At 46.7% G+C, this 12457-nt stretch overlaps 1 protein-coding gene across 1 annotated transcript in view; it reads left to right on the top strand.

The window, feature by feature from the left end:
- Nucleotides 1–1702: 1702 nt before the first annotated feature.
- The window catches only part of slc1a2b (solute carrier family 1 member 2b), a 37446-nt gene continuing 26691 nt past the window's right edge, over nucleotides 1703–12457 (top strand). The window contains exon 1 of the mRNA XM_063196595.1: nucleotides 1703–1902. The gene's annotated coding sequence lies outside the window, so the exon portion shown is untranslated. The remainder of the gene's footprint in view (nucleotides 1903–12457) is intronic.

Genomic DNA, 12457 nt, shown 5'->3' with positions numbered 1-12457 from the left:
AGTGTGCCAATTCTCAGCATTTTCCTACGTATGGGTCTATGGGCTGCCATAGACTTGCTAAGGGAATAAAGATGTTGAATAATAAGAAAACCTACTAACACTCAAGGGGCCTTCGCCAGCTTCACTGTTGGCCCCTAAACATAGGGCCCTACTGTGGCTCTAACGGGCACTCGATTGCTACGCGGTGACTGCGGATTGATTCCGACCCGGGTCCTTTCCAACTCTTCTCGGTCTCTCTCTCCTGACTCATTTCCTGTCCCACTCTTCACTGCACTATCATAAAAAAAAATAAAGAGCGAAATGCCCCCCCTGCCCCCCCAAAAAAAAGTTTAAAGGTTACATAAACATTGCATCGCTAAACCGTGAGACAGCACAGGTGTTCCATGTTGCTTGCATGTCCATGTTGTAGCTTATCTTTATGAATGTCTATCTCATTGACCCTTTTCCATAGCCTACATAATGACACATAAACCTGCTGAGTAAAACAACAGAATTTCCACAAGTGTGGCAATAATAAAGAAGTGTGCATTATGCTTATACTCTATGGATGTGTATAGGCACATCAGAACCAGTGTTTCATGAAGACTAACTGATTAATGGGGAAACAATGTTTCATGGAGAAATTATGTCAAACACGTCTACATCTATCAAATTACTGCACAAGCAGTTGACTTTACTCCTTGAACCGGCACATTAATGTTTGTCTTTGACAATCAAATTTGATCAGTGGCCAACCATATGTAAGTGTGTTGTGCATACTTGTGTGTTCCATCCATTAATCAGATGAACTGAGATGTGTCAACAAGAGCATTGTGGTGAGATGTGCGCAGGCATACCGACACAGGCTTTGGTTTGGGGGAGGAGCGAGGGGAGGTGACATTGGTGGACTGCCCTTGCACATGCTTTGTGACAGGTAACATCTTAATTGTAAATATTCATCATGACTCATGTCAACATTTCTAAATACCAAGACAGAGATACTAGGTGCCTTGGGTTGGACAGCAAGTCCCTTTTCAGTTCTAAGCTTTGTCTTCAACTTCAAAGGGATTGCACATACTGCACTTATGATTCATGCCATGTTGTAACCTCACTGATAGTGATGCCACAGCATACCTTGAGATAGAGAGAGACAGACAGACAGACAGAGAGAGAGAGAGAGAGAGAGAGAGGACTGAGACAAAGCTTAAGGATGCCTGTCCATGCGATGCTACAATTTCACCATTGGTTATTTATTGGGCAGAGGCCCATTGGAGTCAGGATGTAGCTCAGTTCACTGTCACCTCAACTTGGATGCAAATGAATGGTGTAGGACCCCATCACAAATACAGTAGCTCAATTTTTCGAAAGATGTTTCAGTTCAGCAGTTACTTCACTTCCCATACTGAGTTAAGGTACATGTAGGCTATACTGACACATTGAAGCTGAATCATAAGAAAACGACAAATCAGATAGTAGAGTCATTTTTTTTTTATTAATTCTGCAACCTGACAGATGAGTTTCAGCACATAGCATTTTGGATTGTATAGAAAGGCATTAGTTGGAACCTAATCATCATTCCGACGCACAGGGTCGGTGGGTGAAAGGGGGAGGGGAGAGCCAGGGGTAGGAAAAAAAGGAGAAAACGTAAATAGCCGAGAGCAAGTTCGCGCGCAGATCCTCCTCATTCAGTGTGGACTGCTGAGCGCGGAGCTCCACGGATTACACACACAACACACACTAGATCCGTCTGCCAGCACGGCTACGGAACTCTCTCTCTCTCTCATGCCCAGGACGCGTTGAGGGCGACACAACCCCTATACGAACGGCTCGACGTTTTGTGAGCGGATGCAAGAAAGCACAAGAGGACAGAAGATTGAACTAAACCTGCAGCTACAAATAGTTTCTCCGGGGTCGAGAGCGCAGGTGAGTTGTCTTTTGGACGTTACTATTGCACACGATTCGGCCGAGTTTGATTGGCTTACCTTTTGAAATGGACCATCCACATTTTTTTTTCAAACTTCTCACAGATAGTTTGCTCACCGTTGACATTGGAGACCATGGCCAATATAATTTACTTTCAGCAACACTGCTATATCTCTTCTATTGATTATGTTATTATCTGATGCATAATAATAATAATACTAATCATAATAACAGTAATATTAACAACAACAACAACAACAACAATAATAATAATAACATGTGCTGTGTTTTGCATAGGCCTACTCATATTAAAATCCTAGACGCTGTCCATGACTACATTATGTTGGAATTTGGATTGGAAACACTATGGATTTAGACTCAGCCATGTCTATTAATTAGCATGAAAAAGCCAAGATACCAAGCTCAAATGCAAATGAAACAAGAAACCAATTAAATGTAAGAAATGAACCCACTTACATTTTTCTCACTATTATGATATTGTTACCATTGCTGTGGCATGTAGAGCAACGAGATCTGATCAAAGGAGTTACCAGCCATTGTGCGTAACCTCACAAAAATAATCTGTTGGGAACAAAGGGAAATGCCTAAGCGTTTCTCGATCAGGTGTAGGCTACTTCAGAAAAAAAAACTATTGATTTTCTCTCGGAACCTTCGTCTTGACACAATACAACGGACCCGCGCGCTTTGTTTACATCGGTGCTTCGCGCGGAATGGTGCGCAAACCACAGCCAATCGTCACCAGCGGATAAGGGAAATCAGCTAAGCGCACTTTATGACACAGGTGCATTGTTCTACAGATGCAAAGGGACAATCCTCTCAGAAGGCAATGTTACTTATCGTAGAAAGCATTCTATTTTTGGAGAGAGGTGCGGTTCTCAGTCTTAATTAAACTCTTCGCGTTGGCACTGAATAATCAACGCGCCACCACGAGCATATGCAGATATAATTATCTGACAGGCGAAGAAAAGAAAAGAAAAAAGGGAAAGGAAATTAAATGAAGAGGGGGGCGAGGTGTCATTTATGCATGTGTGGTGAAAGTTAAAAACGTACCTTTGCAATATGTAGCTGAGGTAGGTGACCAGTTTGCTTAGTAGATAATTAAATCCTGTAATTACTGTAAGCACACTCTAGCCTAATTAAGCACAATTTGTCCAGGGCAGTCTTGGTTGAGGAGGGGTTCAAGTACCAATGCATGTTAAATTACTTAATAAATACAAAGCAAACAGCCTAAATATGTTCCATACTATGGATTGATATTGCATGCAATGATAATAATATGACTTTGCCATGGTGTCATCATCATTAGTCACGCACACGCACACGCACACACACACACACACACACACACACACACACACACACACACACACACACACACACACACACACACACACACACACACACACACACACCATGATGCATATCCACCCATGTCATCGTAGATGGAGGGCAGCCTTCTACAGTACTTTGTCATGTAACTATGATCAATTTGTGTCCCCAAGGAAGCTGTGTGTAGATGGAGTGTGGCATTGATCAAAATGCACCACACACACACACACACACACACACACACACACACACACACACACACACACACACACACACACACACACACACACACACACACTTAATGAGATGACCAATGTGTTGATGAAAAACATTCCAGTGCATTCAATACTATTAATATGACTCATTCATACCATTAGAGGTATACGCTCCAGTGCACAATGTGTATTTATGAATGTGAAGGCCTATGTGAATGCTTGTGTGTGTGTGTGTTTGTGTGCTTGCATGTGTGTGTGTGTGTGCGTGCATGCGTGCGTGCGTGCGTGTGCAGGGGGGTTGAAGGAAGTCGTTGACAGCTCTCTTCGTAACTACTGTCAATTCCTGTATCAAATCTTAATGATTGAAAATTGATGGAAAGGTCAATGCTATGTGGACATGTGAAGTCAGAGGGGGGTCACGTGGGTCTGTTGTGTTCCTGGAACTCCTGGTATTCAGTGTGCAAAGTATTAATATAAAAATGAACTGTGTCGTTTACATTGTTGGTACTGTATATGATGCATGCAGGGTCGTCGAAACAGGAAAAAAGGGGGGGAGGGAGGTTGTCTGTAACTGGGACTGAGTCACAAGGGCCCCATGTATGAGGGCCCACAGGGAGTCAGTGTTGTTTTTGTTCTTACATTAATATCATCTAAACGGGGTCTGTTGGAGCTGGTTTAGCATAGGACCCAGAGTTTAGTGCCACGCCCCTGCATCTATGGTATGATGTATCGTGACTCACGTAATCTGTTGATGGCTATATTCTGCTGTAGGTTTTTGCGTTGGTGCAAGAAGTGGACTAAATGAAAACAAAAAAGAGTGATATGGGTCTAGTTTCAGAATCTAGTTACGTATCTCAGAGAGGGCCCACTGGGGCTGTTTTGTAGCCTCACTGCCATCCCCTTCAACACTCACCAGCATCTAGACGAACACATCTCAACACCTCGTCATGTGGTGGGTGAATGCCCACATTGGTCTTCGCCCCTCTGACACACACACATACGCACGCACACACACACACACTCACACACACACACACACACACACACACACACAGGCACGCACGCACGCACGCACACACACACGCACGCAGGCAGGCACGCACACACACACACACACACCAGATTTCCAGGGGAGGAAGTGGAGCGGTGATAAACGCATGGCTCCTGACCGCCTGCCTTAAACAGCTGTGAAGAAACTGTTAGTTTAATTAGGGTATATGTCAGTCAGTCAGCCTGCCGTGTGTGCTCAGGCTGAAGGGGGCCGGAGGCTATATGGTCACAGTAATGGGTGGCACACTAGGGTGTGTAGGCATTATTGAGGTGGCAAATCTATAATGTTCACCATGTACACATTTGTTTCCAAATGGTTAGGTGTTGGGGGGGTCTCCAAACTGCATTGTGTGCATGAGAGAAGAGATAAATCAGATATACTGTGAATTGTATACAGATTTTATATAATGTTGTTCATGTACACATTGTACCCAATATAAGGGTTAGATCCTAGAGGAGCCAGACAAAATGTGTGCAGTTTAGTGTATGAGAGAGCAGTGATTGACCACATATGAATTGTTTCGTATAGATATCTCTATGTGTTGTTTGCATCCTACAAAGTCTATCAAGGCACGCATCCCTCGAAGTCTGCTTACACCTAATGTTTTTAGAATTATCTGAAAAATCTGAAAGATATATGCGTTTAATCACTCCTCTACTGAATATTACATTCAGGAGCCTGGGGTCCCTTGGGGAATAAGCATGGGGATTGATTGCCAGCGCAAAGCAGGCTCCGGGGGTCTCTCGGTCTCTCTCTCTCTCTCGGTCTCTCTCTCTCTCTCTCTCTCTCTCTCTCTCTCTCTCTCTCTCTCTCTCTCTCTCTCTGTGTGTGTTTCGAACGGGGGTGGGGCCTTGTGCAATATAGGGAGGGGCCTGCACCAATAAGAAATAAATCAAACAAATGAAAGTGCCAGGAGGCCGAGCGCAGCCCAGGCCTCTCAATCCTTTGGGGAGCTGTGGGTGGTGGAGGGGAGGGCTGTAGGAGGGAGGAGGTGGTGGAGAGGTGTGAAGGCACGGCACTAATCTATAGCACTGAGGCACGTAGGGAGCAAAGGGGAGGAGGAGGAGGAGGAGGAGGGGGCGTTTAGCCATGGGTAAAGCCGCTGCTCAGAGCATATAGCATGATTTAAGGTGCAGCCAGGCTCACCCTCACTTGAATTCCCCTGCCCTGCTTAGTATCCAGGATATGGAGAGACCCATCCCTTAAAGCCTGCCAACCTGACCACGACCCCTGCCACAGCCAACACCCCCTCCCACCCAACGGACACACACACACACACACACACACACACACACACACACACACACACACACACACACACACACACACACACACACACACACAGAGAGAAATACACACACTCTCTCTCTCGCTCTCTGTCTCTCTTTCTGTCTTTCTCACACACACGCGCGCATGCACGCACGCACACACATACACACACAAACACAAACACTTCCCCCTTAAGCGTGGCCCCCGCGCTCTCCATGGTAGCGTTTTCATAGTAAAATACAGTGACAGAACAGGAAGAGAAAAAGGCCATTGGGTTTACTGGCTGGGAAGCAAAAAGGCTGTTGATTTGAGAAGCGGGGGAACAGTGGGTGATCTATTAGGTCTTTCTGCAGGCTGAAAAAAAGAGGGAGGAAGAGGGGCGCTGGAGAGAGGCAGAGAGAGAGAGAGAGAGAGCTATAGAGAAGGAGAAGAAAAGATGAGGCCGTTGAGGAAGGACAGCATGCTTCTTTGCCCCTGCTGGGCAGTGCTCTCTGTCAAGCTGGCTTCAGTCAGTGGACGAGAGGAAGAGAGAGAGGAGTGGAGAGGAGAGGAGAGGAGAGGAGAGGAGAGGAGTGGAGTGGAGTGGAGCATAGAGGAGTGTAGAGGAAGAGAGAGAGAGGATGGGATCGTAGTGGAGTGGAGCAGAGAGGAGAGGAGAGCAGTTGAGTGGAGCGGAGAGGAAGAGAGAGAGGAGAGGAGTGGGGAGGTTAAGTAAAAGCGAGAGTTGAGAGGGTCATGACAGACGTCTGGTTATGGCTGAACCCACAGCCTACTGCCACAGGGGTTGCGTACACACAGACACTTCCCTCCACACAGTAGCAGGGCTGGGAGCTTGGGAACCAGGGAACCAGAGAGGCAGGGATACAGACGGAGAGAGAGACAAGTATAGGGAATGAAAAAGGAAGAGAAGGATGGAATGAGAGATGGGGAGAGAGGCAAACGAGGAAGAAAAGAGGTAAAGGAGCAGGAGAAAGATGTGAATAGATAGCAAATGAGTGTGTGTGTGTGTGTGTGTGTGTGTGTGTGTGTGTGTGTGTGTGTGTGTGTGTGTGTGTGTGTGTGTGTGTGTGTGTGTGTGTGTGTGTGTGTGTGTGAGAGGCAGTGAGAAAGTGCGTGTGTGTGTGTTTATGTGTGTGCGTGTGCGCGCGTGCGTGCGTGTGTATGTGTGCGTGTCTTTTTCATTCAGTCTATTGAGTGTTAGAGCGAGGAGAGTGGGCTTGGCTTGTTGGCAAGTTGTGGTGTCTGCCGTAGCATTTGAAGTAATCCTCCTGGGAACACTCAGGTGCTGCCAAAGTGCCATCCAAACTCCTTTTCCCTTCTCCGTCTTTTCACATCGCTCCTCTCCCTTCATCTCTCTCTCTCTCTCTCTCTCTCTCTCTCTCTCTCTCTCTCTCTCTCTCTCTCTCTCTCTGTCTACTCACACATACATACAGTAGGCCTACATGTATTCTCTGTTTCTCTCACAAGAAAATCATCTTCACTTAAAGAAACACACATCCATTCAGTAGGACTACCATGTAGCACTACATATGCAGAAACACAAACAGACAAAAGAAAAAAAGAAAAAAATGGGTGGAAAAGAAAAAGCTTTCTCTAGTTTGCCGTGTTTCTCACGCTGCGTTGGGAGTGCTAAAATCTGCAGCGAGCTGTGAGCAAACGGGCTCCCCTGGGCCGCGCTAACAAAGGCATCTGTTCATCCGTGTTTGCGGCGGCATGGCGCAGAAGACAGACAGCCGTCTGCTCGGCCCTGCCTGCCTGCCCGGCCCTGCGATGCATGCATGCATAGCATGTGCAGTCACTAATGGCTGTGTTGCGTTGCGTACAGATTTTTTTCCCCGTCCATGAGTTCTATGCAATCAGTACCTATTCAACCGCTCCCATCTCACTAAGTGACATATCGTCTACCGTTCATAGTCCGTCACTTGTAGCAGCAAGCCAGGCCAGCAGTTAGTAAGGGTATAGTGCACAGCCAGATCACTGGCCATCTACTGCACGAATTAACATGCAATCTGCACCAATGCACTGACTCTTGCATCTCCAGGAATCATGTCATATTAATGGCTGGAATATTCGCCCATTACGTGTAGTCAGTACCGACTCACTGAGTCTGAATCTCGTCCAGCACTGTGCAACACATTATGTTATCCGTACCGTATATGGCCTCATGGTGTGAGCAACTGTTGCTATGGAATTCACATGATATGCCAAGGCTTGTGCACCGTGTACTGTAGCAGTTGTCTTGTAGGCGTTGGAAGTGAGAGCACTTTGACTGGCTTGTCTCGCCCCTCCTTCTAGTCGTGTATACTGTATAAACCCACTGGCACACATACCACCACTACTACACTGATTAATGATTGATCGGTGTGTGCAGTAGCTGAGGCAGATAGGGGTGTTCAGACACAGAGTGCTGAGCTGACAACAACAATACTGTCTTGTCTGCTCACGTGTAGCTTTTACCACCCCATGACAGATAAGATGAAAGGAGACCGAAGGGAAGACGCAAGCTGAAGCATTTCAAAAAGTCAAAACACTGTACACAGTAGGCCTACATAAAACACACACACATACACGAGCGTGCACGCACACACACACACACACACACGCACACACACACACTTTCTGTGTCCAGTTCGATTCAGCCGCACATGAGGGAGGTCTTGGTCACTGCTGAGGGTTGTTTAGGGGTTCAGAGGGACTGGAACTGTGTGTCTGTGTGTGTGTGTGTGTGTGTGTGTGTGTGTGTGTGTGTGTGTGTGTGTGTGTGTGTGTGTGTGTGTGTGTGTGTGTGTGTGTGTGTGTGTGTGTGTGTGTCTTTGTATGCGTGTGCGTGTGTGTCTGTCTGTTGTGTGTTCTTGTGTTGTGTGTGTGTGTGTGTGTGTGTGTGTCTTTGTATGCGTGTGCGTGTGCGTGTGTGTCTGTCTGTTGTGTGTTCTTGTGTTGTGTGTGTGTGTGTGTGTGTGTGTGCGTGTGTGTGCATGCGTGCATGCATCCATGTGTGTGTGCGTGCGTGTGTGTTTGTTTGTGTGTGTGTGTGTGTGTGTGCGCGTGCGTGCATGTGTGTGTATGCGTGCGTGTCTGTTGTGTGTGCTTGTGTTGTGTGTGTGTGTGTGTGTGTGTGTGTGTGTGTGTGTACACTACACTGCATGTGTGTGTTCTGTGAAGGGGAGGGGGATGTTTTTGTTCCCCATCTCTCCGGCACCACTGATGATGCCCCATGAAACAATCCCTCATTGTCAGAAGAAGCCGAAGGAATTCATAATTAAAAACTCAATCACAGCATGATGCACAACAAACGGGTGGGTTTTCACTAAACAAGTTCCCTTCTTACACCAGCCGTCGGTTTCTCTGAAAGCTTAGTAAACGCCGGGCCTGCCTGTCTACTGTGCAAAGCTGAAAAGGAAGTCACGCATATGTGTTTGTGGAAGCTGTGCTAGTTGTTATTGTGGCCATCTTCACAAGTAGTATTGTGGTCCTGTTCATAGGCATCTTTGGCCACTAATGTGGGGCCTCTGAACAATGAATGGTGGCCGTTGAGAAAAACCGACGACACATTCCAATGTAGCATCTATCTCTTGAAAGGGAAACATTATTTTGGTGTAGGGGTTTCTTGCAACATCTTCTCATTGCCAGTTTTTTTTAGTGAGGTTTAAAAAAAAGGGTAGGCGAGGGAAGCAGTTTGATGTAGAGCTCTTGAATGAGGGCCTCAGACTTTGGACAGTACCTTTAGTGTCCAAAACCGTCTTTGAGTTTGAGAGAGGACCACCCCAACCCCCCCAACTCTCCGAACCCCCTCATCTCTCTGCTGACCCCCACCCTCCCCTCTCTCTACCAGTAATGGGCACATACTGCTGCTTGGTATGCATGTCTGAGCTCCAGCCGTTCTCTCTTCCTCTCCATTCATCCCCCCATTCCCAGCCCCCCCCCCCTTCTAAAAGAGACTGAGTTCTGGGAAGCTCGATCGAGCTCTGAGCTGAGCTGCCACAAACTCACTTAATCGTGGAGGGCTTCATCACTTTTACTCGCTTTTATCTGGGGGAGTTTGATGGTAATGGTAATGGTGGTGGTGGTGGTGGTGAGACATGCATGAGAACCCTAGTGCTGTGGACAATACGCACAATTCGGTGGGGGGGCCCCCAGGCACCCATGGCCCTCCTACAGCTCCTTCCGGAGGGCCTCCTTCACCCCCCCCCTTCTCCATCCTAACCAGCACCCCTTTTCCCTTTTCCCAAACAGCCCCTCCCCACCCAACAGCACCCTCCCCCCCAAAAAAAATCCTAAGTGCTGAGGCTGCCGGAGAGAGTACACAGGCTTGTTGTGTTTACCTCCGGGCTTGTCCAGCGGAACACAAAACAATTGCCTTCATTGCCTGTTTGTCATCCTTCCACCCCCCCCACCCCCAACCCCTCCCCTCCATACAAACCACCGCTCCTACCCCCTCCCTTGAATGGCAAGGGGATAGAAAAGAGGAGGAAACAATTAAAAACCCCTCCTGAACCTTTTCCCAGCTCTCCGGGCCCTGTGAACCCCCTCTTCGGAGCCTCCAAACCGGCCCATTATCCCACAGGAGCTGCCGTGTTCCAAGGGCGCTTCGCCTCAATGACTGTCAAACACAGTGGGGTTTTGTGAGAAACTTGGCACCCCACACCATGCACTGGTTAATGAGGATCCGCATTCATCAGCCTGGCCCTCCGTCAGTCTGTCCATCCATCGGTCTTCTCCACCTACACTGTAGAGTGGAGTTCGCCTCACGCCCTGACTACGATATGTGCCTTAACCCTCTATTTCTCTCTCTCTCCACCTCTATCTCTCTCCCCATCTTTCTCTTTCTTTCAGGTCGTCACATCATTTTGCTCCTATTATCCTAGTAGTTTTTCCTTCCACCTTTCCTGCTCCTCTCCTTGGCATGCTCTCGTAAGGGAAGTGGAAGGGTAAAAAAAAACAGGATTGTCTCCGTATCTCCCCTTTTAAGTCCAGAATCTGATAGTGACAGTAGAAGGGGCACTTGTTGAAGCTGTAGTTTTTCTGGTGGGGAGAAAATACAAGGCTTGACAAAATGGCACTCATGGTCGCGGAGCACAAGTCTAGGCATGCACACACTATAGTAAGTTCAGGCTCCTTTCTGTTCTCTGCCCTGGGGTGGCCTCCCCTCACCTGTTGCTTGATAATTGGTTAGTTCATAGTTGTTGGACAGGTGGACTCGATGTCTGAAAGGTGATGGCTGCATGACTGAGGAGTATGAACGTTGTAAAGGAATAAAATGTTTGGCCTTGAATCACGTGTCACAGGAAAAGGCATTTGATCGTCGTCCAGAGCCCATGCATGGCATTTTCATTCCAAACACAAACACAAGCACAGAAAAGCATCTGCTATTTTAACCGTGCACTGAAAAAAACTGTTTCATCCCATGTGCAGTCTAAGTGTTTTTTTTTATCCCATGTGCAGTCTATGTAAAGTGAGATATTTATAGGCAACATCTACATGATATAATACTAGGTAACATGTTTGTATTCTTTGGCTATTTTGTTGTGCGTACATTATCACGTTGTGAAGAGGGTAACTGGATAGGGAGGGTTTTGCAGCAGTGGGATTTACACATTTCTGTTGTAAAAGGGGATTACTCCTGCCCGAGGGATTTGAGGGAATTTCTGCCTTTGTGCCACAAATCGCTTTTCAGGCTTTAGCACTGCGGAGCGGATGAGCAAGTGCCAGGACACATGCATTGCCGTCATCGCCGGCATTTAAAATATAAAACCATCATCACACATTTAACGGGGGTGGAAGCCTAGCGAGCGAGCAAGTGTCCCAGAGAGTCCCAGAGAAAGAAATATTATAGCTTGTAATTGATTTGCTAATGAAGAGTCTCACTTCAATAAATGATACGCTTATAAGAGGAATGCCCTTGTGTGTGTCTCTCTCTCTCTCTGAGGGTCCCACTGCCAGACCCCCACCCAACCCCACACACATCCATGGCATTCCATGCCTTTTGTTGAAAAAATATTTACATAGTTTGACAAAAGACATGGCGAAGAATTCTGGGGTAAGAAAAACAACCCGGCCGCAGGGCATTTCACATGGCACAGCACTCAGCTTTCCACTTCACCATCTTAGTGTCATGTGGTTGGGCCCAATCCAACACAGTGGGGATGGGAGTTAACTGCCTTCAATGTGAATTCCTATACACAATTGCAGGTTTCCATGTAAGTTCGTATTATTTAGGCCCACATATAAGCTTATTGTAATATCCAAAACGATATTATATGATATAATCTATTTTCATCGAACTTTGGTGCAGCTACAAAACAACAGGAAAATGGAGGTGGTGACCTCGACCTGAGAGATGGAGGGTGCTACTCCCAATCCCAACTGAACAAAAGCATTAAACTGCAAAGGCCAGGGGAAAAAGCCGTTAGTCCTTGACGTTGCCATTAGGCCTTGGGATTTTTATGCTTGAAAGACTTAGGATACATGAGCTCTAAAAAGTTCACCATATTTCCACTTAAATTGCTTGAAAAATAATGCATGCCTTTCAGTTCATTTATCCATTCATATGAAACAAAAAAGGAAACACACTAGGCTCGTGACACAGTGCATACCTTCTTTGATGCAGGAGAACGTGCCGAATGATTCCTCAAATAGAGCGACCAAATCTTTATCCTAGCAAGATCAGCTT

This window comes from Engraulis encrasicolus, chromosome 4, assembly GCF_034702125.1.
Source record: "Engraulis encrasicolus isolate BLACKSEA-1 chromosome 4, IST_EnEncr_1.0, whole genome shotgun sequence".
NCBI classification, from domain to species: domain Eukaryota; kingdom Metazoa; phylum Chordata; class Actinopteri; order Clupeiformes; family Engraulidae; genus Engraulis; species Engraulis encrasicolus.
The sequence above is the reverse complement of the archived record's forward strand: the minus strand, read 5'-3'. Positions and strand labels throughout refer to the sequence as shown.